Source organism: Triticum dicoccoides, chromosome 1B (genome assembly GCF_002162155.2).
Source record: "Triticum dicoccoides isolate Atlit2015 ecotype Zavitan chromosome 1B, WEW_v2.0, whole genome shotgun sequence".
In the NCBI taxonomy this organism is placed as follows: Eukaryota; Viridiplantae; Streptophyta; class Magnoliopsida; order Poales; family Poaceae; genus Triticum; species Triticum dicoccoides.
Window position 1 is genome coordinate 25796454 of NC_041381.1, and position 9656 is coordinate 25806109.

A 9656-nucleotide genomic window follows, 5' to 3' on the forward strand; every position below is an offset into this window, starting at 1 on the left:
ATTCATCATCCATTAGGGCCCAAATTTACCGCAACATATTGCAATCCATGAACGCGTGTCCCCATGTGTCCACGGCAACATTACAAATAGTGCATGAGTACAAACCGGCTCTTCAGTCAGGCGACGGTCGCACCTTAACTCGCCTGTTAGGAGAGATGCACACGCTAATCTCCTCGTGAAGATGTGCAGCTTTGAGGGGACTGAAGTTTTCCATAATCTTTTCCAATCATTCCTCCTCGATGCCAAGTTTGAGCTCTCACATTGATTAGTCCAAGGATACAGCTAGGCTGACCCTAAACTGGGTTAACTGGCAGCTAGGCTCATGTGCAAAAATTAGTTATCATTAGAAGTTACTTAACTACATGAGTGCTGTTGTGCGGCTACTTTTCTTAAGCATATACAGAGGGACTTCCCGTTGGAGAGGATCTGGAATTCAGGAAACCGTTCCGGTGGGAGTATCTAAGAGGACACTATATAGCTGGAAACACAGACAACACTCTCATTTCAATATCACAGTCAGTAAATGTTAGAGTAAATTCCACTTTTTACTCCTTAGTTATGCATTTTTGACACTAATTACCCCGTCGAATGAAAAATCATCAAGATTACCCCTTTTAAAAGCTTTGAAACCTTGTTTTTTTATGCGTGTCTATTGGGCAAGGTGTAAGGTGTTGACCAGAGTTTAAAAATATCAAGACGAGGAGGAGGATTTGAACATATGGGTAAGAGAAATCCGAACATGAATATCGATTATGCCCTCAGATCTTTACGCATTTTACCGTGCCACGTCGGCGTAACATGCCGGTACTATATAACAGAAACAAGCAAAGTGCTAAACTGGGGTAAAACTGTGTTCAAAATCTTCTAAATGAAATATTTGGTAGAAGTTGCACTAAATAGGGTAATATGTGTCACAAATGCAGAACTACAGAGTAAAAAGTGGAATTCACTCTAAATGTTACCATGATACTTTTGTTTTCCTCCAATATTTCACATGATAAGCTGGATAAAGAGATAGACAGATTAGTATGCATTTCCTACTCACTTAATTCGGCATCCTAGGGCAGAAGGTATATATAGGACCCCCATACAGAATCATGTAATAGGTGTGAGCAAGATATCCAGGAAACATTTATCACATCATTTGTATTGTACCACATGAGAACAGTAGAGAATCATGTGACCATTTGACTTGCATGTTTAGTTATCGATCTCTTTCGTAGGAAGTAGTAACTATGAACAGAGTGAATAGAAACATTGGGTTTGGTTGGAGAACACAGTGATTGTTCACGATCCATTTGCACACACATGGGCGCACACATCCACTGCAACTGTCTTTTGAAGAAGTGAAACAGATGTAATGTCTCAGTCTGGTGATTGGTTAAGCAATGAAATTTAAACCATAAAATCTCATTCTGTGCTCTACTTATACTTCTGACCATGGCCAAATAATGTGCTAAAATGAACACAAAGTCAGTTCTATCTGCAGATCTCAAACAACAACATCCCATTGCTAAAGCTGCTGATGAAAGATGCCACCATCCAATTCAAATATATAACAACCAAGCAAAACTACATACGTTGATCTACGTCTTGGGTTTCTTCCTCACCTCACCTCGCCACCAAACCTTTTTCACCCAGCAGTTGAAAATATTTTGTACTGCTAAGCATTATGGCCAGCGAAGAGAAATTGATTGATTATGGAAAGAGAACGACGTGCTTGTGACCGTTGGCATGGCGAAATCAGGACGGGGCAGTGTGCCATAACAACCCAGCGATCGATCGATAGCATCATCACGACTGGGGATGGCCGGGGCAACACCATGTAGGGGCAGTTGGTGGTTTCTGGTGACGCGTGTCTCATTCGGCATCGGCAATGAGTTCTTCTGCATCGCCCTCATGTGCGCCGCACCGATCGTCTCCACTCCTTGTGCCAAGAGATTAATCGCTTCCGCGGACGTCACCCATGTGAAATAGACCGCAATTCGATTCAAACAGAGCAGAGCAGAGCAGAAGGGTAAATAACTGAACAAACAGGCTACAGTCTATCGTTAGAATTAACTTAAGAAACAGGAACCTTGGGTGAAGGGCGTTACTAATAAACTAAAAGAGACTTAAGTTTATATAAAAAGCAGAGGACTGACTGAATGTTTACAGGAGGGTTGTAAAGAGGCTTAAGAAACAGTGGTAAATTAACTGAAGCTGAACCAAAAGTAACAAAAGGACACACAAATCTTACTACATAATACTACTGTAGTACCCAACGTCCATTACTTCTTCATTCAAGTGCCTACTCTCTTTGGGTTCCTCGTAAGCAGCCTGCAATTTATTCAGATATCTGCAACACTACACCCAATTGCTACAGCGAACAACATGACAGACGAAAACTGTTGTACACACACCCACCCAATTGACCAGCAGAAGACAAAATCCAGAGATATGGGGATTGGGCCTGGGATATGGGGATGTGAGCAGTTTCCCTACACTGCAGGCTCCAACTGCGAAATGTGAGTACATATACCCCTCAACTTGTGCTAAACCTGGCAGATGCTCAGGGAGATGGCTTAATTCACGTTACGTGTATCTGAATCTGAAGAAGATAGAAAGCAAAGTTGAGCAGATCCGATAACAACCATGACATGACCTAGCAGTACACACCTAAACAACAACCAGCAGCAAACCAAATGATCCAGATTGGATCGTCTTGGCTGGCCTTGGATGTAATTCAGCGATGCCCGACTTGACTTGACGCCACACCACAGGCCCCAACTATTCTCGATTGGAAGCGACTGAAGTACGGTACAGTACAGCTGCAGAAACAATCACAAGACATTCCCCGGACAGAGCAGAGCAGCAGCCATCGGGGAGGCCTACTATCCAAAACAATCCACGACATCCTTCCGCGGGCCTCCAAACTGCAGAGTACAGGAAAGTTTCTCAACAATTTCAAAAGCTGTATTACTTCGTCTTGGGAAAGGCTGACATGGCAGCCATGTGCCCAGTAACCAGCATTGCTCTCAAGATGCGTGTCTAGTTCCTTGTAATGGTTACACCGTGGGTGACTAACTGATTATGCAGAAGCAAGCAATGAGGAAGAAATGAATTAATTTGGCCCGCAAAAGGAGTTCTCACTCTGTGATCGTATTGACAGGACAGCAAGATGTGTGGACCGAAATTTCTGCAACAAAAAATATATGGCAGGACATGTTAGTGTAGAACAGACACAAACAATACCATAGAAGCAGAGCACTGACTGGCTACAGGAGGCTGCAGAGATAACAAACACTAACCAAATATCCTTGAGAAGAAGCGGTTTACCCCTGTTTAGTTTCCTTATGCAAAAGTCAACTTCTACTGCTTCATTACACAGAGAGAAGCAAGTCAGTTCAAATGCAAGGACATTCCATCCATTGACAAAAACAGCCAAGCAAAATTCACCTCACCACCAAACCTTTCTCATCCAGCAAATGCCAAAAAGGGCATCTTCCATAGGGCAGCAATAACAGAGCAAACAGAGAACAAGCAAAACTTCTTTTTATTACTCAACCATCTACCTTGCAAATCAGCACCTGCTGCAAAGGAAAACGTGCTGCTGGAACAATTTAACACATGCTGCCCTAGCCCTGAAATTAATCACGGCATATAGTGATCCGACATCATATAACCCACAAGTATGAGAATTCATGCTCACAACCGTGTATAACCTGGGAGATGTTCAGGGGTATAAACCCATTCACATTACAAGTATGCGAACAAGATACAGGTCAAAGTTCAGCAAAGCCTGATTGACTACAATAATGGCATAACTAACCCAGTGGTACATTATTTGACGCAAACAGAATGCATATTATGCCGTCTTCATTTGGTTTCCGCCTCTTCTCCTCCTCTATTTAACAGGATTCAATGTTATTCTCCTATTGTGAATTGCATGAACTTCCTGACCTCTCGAGATTTTCCATGGAATAAAAGCTGAATGGCCTTCAACTCCGGCTGGCCTGCCTCCGCTCACGGACTAGCCTCGGTATTTCCTCCCATGTCTTCGGTTTCAGTGGTTTGAATTCCGTTACTGCACATATCACAAGAGATGTCAGAAAAAAAAAACTTGTACAAACTAATGTGTTATATCATAATGTATAGCATGATGGCATTCAAATAATGGAGAAGAAACTTTTGCAAACGTGTTCACCATTATGTACAAGGGATGGAATGGATGACTGCATCTGTTTGTTAAATGTGGCAAGGATAGAAGGACGTGCTGCAAGCATACCTTCATAACGGGCATCTAGATATTTGCCTTTGATGCTGCCCAGTTGCTACCACAGGCATCTAGGGAGCTTCTTTATAGCAGGGCAGCCTCTAATTATAAGAAACAAGAGAGACCTGTATACTTGCGGCTCATTCGGCAGGAATGCCAGGGTACAGCAGCTTTTAAGTTCAAGTTCTTCCAGCGATGGGGGGTGCTCAACCGACAGACACTCCAGCGATGTCAACCCACTGTTGCCAATAATACCCAGTCTCTTGAGGGGTGCAGGCAGGCAGAGAGTCCCACCCAACATGCCAGCACAATCCCGTATTACTAGAGATTCGAGATGGGGAGGAAATAAATGCTCTATTGCAGTTGTTGTTGCTGCTGGCTCTGGCATGATAGGACTTCTGCTTATGGAGGTAGTGACTTCTGGTTTCTGGAGCCCACCCGACTGGCATGATAGGACTTGAATACTGTTGCAACCATCAATTTCTAAGGCCTTTAAGGATAGAGGGAGATTTAGAACCGCTGGTAAGCTTCCACATGCAAATGAATATAAATCTTCGAGGCATGGAAAAAAGTGATTCACGGGTGAAGAGGACAACTCTGATACAGTTGCACGCATGACTGCCTCACTGCTAGAAGATCCTTGGACTAAATCTGACATGCCCTGCTGCTTGCTGAATATGGACTCAAGCTTAATGCACCATCTAATATCCATTTTCTTCAGAGATGTCGGGACGTTGAACATCTCTACTAAACTTGGGCAGTTTTGTAAGCAAAGAGACTCCAGTTCACACCTTTCGGATGTCAATGGCTCAAGAGGAGCTTGTGCATATCCAGTCAGATTTTCGCAGTTTCTAATCACTAATGTCCTTAAGGATACCAAGCTTTGAAGCACTTTCTCTGGCCAGTGGACGAGCACGTCGCACCTATAAATTTCCAACTTCTCGAGGTGTACAAAATACTCCCACGGCTCTAGTGCACCTGGTCCAAAGAATGAGTTGCAGCATCCTATCTTCACAACTGTAAGAGGGGATTTATGGTTCCATTTCTCTTTGCTGTCCACAGGTAGAATTGAAGTGTATTCTAGCATCAGTGTCAGATTGGTCAATGAAGACAAATACTTGTCTACACAGTGGAAGATCTCTTGTTTGCCATCTACAATTTTTAATACACTGAGATTTGGTGCTTCAGGTAAATCTTTTATCTTTGGGCAATTCTCAACTGATAGTTTCTCAAGCCGAGGAAACAATGGCCCTTCGACTGCATCCCATCTCTGAAAGCTCCCCAAGCATTTCATTTTGAGTACCTTTAGGGCAGGAAATGCTGACCGTACCAATCTATAACCACCTTCACTACATGGTTCTTGAAGCAATGGTGCTTCAGGTAAATCTATCAGCTGTGGGCAGTCCTTTACCAATAGTTTCTCAAGCCAAGGAAACAATATCTGTTCTCCTTGAGTCTCTTCGACTGCATCCCATCTCTGAAAGCTCTCCAAGTCTTTCAGTTTGAGCACCTTTAGGGCAGGAAATGCTGAGCGTACCAATGTATAACCACCTTCACCACAAGGTCCTTGCAGCAATGGTGCTTCAGGCAATGCTACCAACTTTCCACAATGACTAATAAACAATTTCTCAAGCACAGGAAATATTGTCTGTTCTTCTTGCCTCTCATCTATTTCCCACCATCTCTCAAAACCCAACAAATGTTCTAGCATAAGCACCTTCAGTTTTGAAAAAGTGAAGAGTGTACTGCATCTGAACAAAAATCGCAATCTTTCACAATGAAAAAGATGGATCTCAACCATGTTTTGCAACATACCCATGCACTCTCCTCCATAGGAATATATCTTCAGAACCTGCAGCCCACCATGAGGTTCGAACTTGTCGAGCACCTTGCTGTCACCAACCTCAGTCCATCTTAATGTCAGTTCACTGAGATACTTCTTGTTTCCAAGATTCGCCACTTTTGCCTCTGCTTCTTTAACATTCTCTACCTGGCGTAGCTATAGATGACCACCAAGGTTTAAATGCTGCAGCTCTACAACATCACTGCAATCAGGGCCAGGAACTCCTGCTACAAAAACTGTGAGTGTCTGCAGCTTAGTGAGATTTTCAAGTCCTGGGGGCATGCTCTTCAACTCCGGACATCCATGAGTGTAGAGGTGGCGGAGGGAAGTCATATACTTCATTTGCTTTGGAAGTCGATCAAGATCAAAACAGTAGGAAAGGTCCAACACTTGAAGGTTATATAGAATACTTATATCTTCAGGAAGTGCTTCTATATCACTGTATGAGAGATCAAGGTACCTCAGGTGATGCAGATACTTTGCGAGTAGAAATGATTCTGTTCTCAAACAAAGCTTCAAGGCATGCAAATTGTTGTATTTTAATAGATGCTGCAATGAGCTTCGAATAGGACTATCGCATATCAGTGTTTGAATGGCAGGGGATTTTTTCTCCAAAGCATTATTCAAAATACCTTCTGTTTCTTCACATGAAAGGAACAAATGCCGAGCAGTATCCGAAAGCCACTCAATTTGACATGGTTCCTTAATTGCAACGACACATTCCTTTCCCATAATAGACATTGCAATATATCATGCATAAGATCATGAATTTTGCATGTAGTTCTAAAACAATACTGTTCATTTTGCATCCCACCCTTAAATTCCTCTATGTCCAGAAAGAATGACCTTGATGCTAGCTCACTGAAAATATGTTTTCCAATGGTTTCAAGACTAGCTTCCTCCTGTTCTGGGATAAAGCCATTTGCAATCCATAGTTGGATAAGCTTCTCCACATTAATCTTGTAATCCTTGGGAAATATGGCACAGAAAGCAAAGCACTGCTTCATTTGTGCTGGCAAATCATTGTAGCTAAGCTTGAGTATTGGCAAAATTCCTGTTTCCTCAGTGCAAATACTGCTTCTAGATGATACGGCCGTCCATTCTTCCACGCTGGTCTTGGTACGAAGTACAGAGCCCAGTGCTGTTGCAGCTAAAGGAGAGCCACAACATCTCTTCACAATCTCACCAACCATCTTGAGTAGCTCGGGAGGCTTTTCATTCTCTGAACTGAATGCTCTATCCACAATAATTTCCTTTATGAAGTTATCCTTCAAAACATTGAGATTGTAGGTTCTATCTGCACCCATAATTTCAGCAACTTGTTTATCACGGGTTGTTGTCAACACTGCACTACCACTGCCACCATGATGAAGACAAGCCTTTAGCCTTTCCCACTTGTGGACCTTTCTGCTCCAGACATCATCCAGTACAAGGAGATACCTCTGCCCACTGACCAGGTTTTGAAGTCTATCCAATGGTGGTTTATGTGTATCATCATTCTTCTTGGGAGATGCTTCAACTATACTCTTAGCCAGGGAGTTCACATCAAAATTATCAGAGACACATACCCAAAGCAGCAACTGGAAATGCTTCTGAATTTCAGGTTCATTATATATTAGTTGCGCTAATGTGGTCTTGCCAAGGCCCCCCATTCCAACAATGGGAACTACTACAAGATCTGCATTGCTCGCTTCACCAAGAAGTATGTCACTGATATTGCTCTTATCTTCGTGTCTGGATCTGCTGGCAATTTCTTGTGGGTCAATGATGACATAATCCGTCTGCCTCCACTCCTTGGACACTGGTGTCTGGCCCAACTGATTAGACACCGACCACGTCTGCCTCAACCCAAAGTCATGCATCTCTGCAATGAGGACATTGATATCCTCCAGAATCCTGCAAAGCTTGCTGCCCATTCTCTGACGGAACACAACACGGTTGTGAGTAGGGAAGAGTTTTATCACATCAAAGCCGAGCTTTCTGTAGTGTCCATTCTTCTTTGCTGCATGGCGGTGTGCTTCATACTTGAACTCGTCAAAGACTTCATTTGCTTCATAGGCCACAGTCTTGAGCTCCTGGAGCCATGCTTTCGCCCCTTCTCTGTTTGCCATGGCCTGCTCCTCGGCGTCGGTGATGACATCGAGGATGATAGGAAGCCTGCGTTTGAGAATTCTGTGCTGCTTCTCCATTCCATCCATCACATTATACTGGTCGAGAAGGTAGCTGGACGCCTTGTCCTTGAGCATGGCCACCAGTGGGCGGATCGCCATGGTGACCACCAGCTCCGCCATTGGAATCCTCACGCACAACGCAAGTGCACTGCAGAATTAATGTAGAAGACAATGATGTGAGGAAGACATGTGTATATGATTAGGATCTGTTCTTGAACGAGTCAAGAGAAAAATCCAATTTTGCTTAAACGGACGAAAAGTAAAATTCAGTCTTGCAGACATAGTTACCTGATTCGTTGGAACAGCGTACGAACAGGGGGCCTTCATGAGCGCTCGCCCAGCTCGTCCTCACCGGCAACAAGTGGACGCTGAGTAGCTCTGCGCTGTAGCAGCGGCGGCGGCAGCAGCCATAGAGCCTGGTCGGCACCAGCAACGACGGCGTCAGGTCTGGGGAAGCTGATGTGTGGGAGATGTGAGGCAGCGAAGGTTGGGAATTGGTGGGAACATGATTCGGGAGAGCACATTAATTCAGGAGACGCCATGATGGGGAATTCAGAGGAGTGGATTCGATTCTCCTTTTGGAAAAGACAATGCTGTGGGGATTGCCTGTTGGCAACGAAATCAGTTTTCTTGGCGACAGAGGAGACGTGGTGTTGGAAAAAGAGGATGCCGATAGATGAGTGGAGGGCTTTATTGCTCCACCCACTCACATGTGAAGAGTGGAGAAGAGAATGCAGTGAGCAAGAAGGGTACAGTTCTTGAGCTCTCCAATACTATATAACAGTGGTATACAGCCTGAGATCTGTTCTCGAACCAATCACATTAACAATATCTAATCTTGCCATTAGTGGTATACTTATCCATTCGTAGCCAGCCGGTTGTGGCCTCTTTTTTTGGCTAGTTGTGGTCTCTAGCCACTCTATGGCTCTGTGTGAGCTTGTTTTACTTTTTCTGTTTTGGAGACCTTCGAACCTTTGTTGACACTATCCTTGCTTGGTTAATAAGATGGCGGTATGCATCATTCTGATGCAGAGGCCGGGGAATTCCCCCTTTTCAAAAAAAAATTAGTTATGCACGCTTTAATAAAGTAACCAAAATGGCCACACCGAGGCGCCGACAGCCATCTTAGACAGGAAGGAAGATAATTTATTTGAGATACGTTTGGTGCATCACTTGAGTAGTCACATGCTTGTCACCCAATACAAGGGGGAAAAAAGGTGATTTGATTTTCATTTTTGTCAGTCATGACACGGGGTTCACGGGCATGACATTTGTTTTGTGCGTTACCAATGCCATGCCATCAGCATCAGCACCCAGTTGCTCACACTTATTTACAAGTTTTGTCTATTGCATCATTTGTTTCCTCTTATCATCAAGGGGGCTCCAT

The 9656-nt window shown here is 43.8% G+C and overlaps 1 pseudogene; it reads right to left on the bottom strand.

The window, feature by feature from the left end:
* Window positions 1-3670: 3670 nt before the first annotated feature.
* Window positions 3671-8791, bottom strand: LOC119317042 (annotated as a pseudogene).
* Between the last annotated feature and the right edge of the window lie 865 nt (window positions 8792-9656).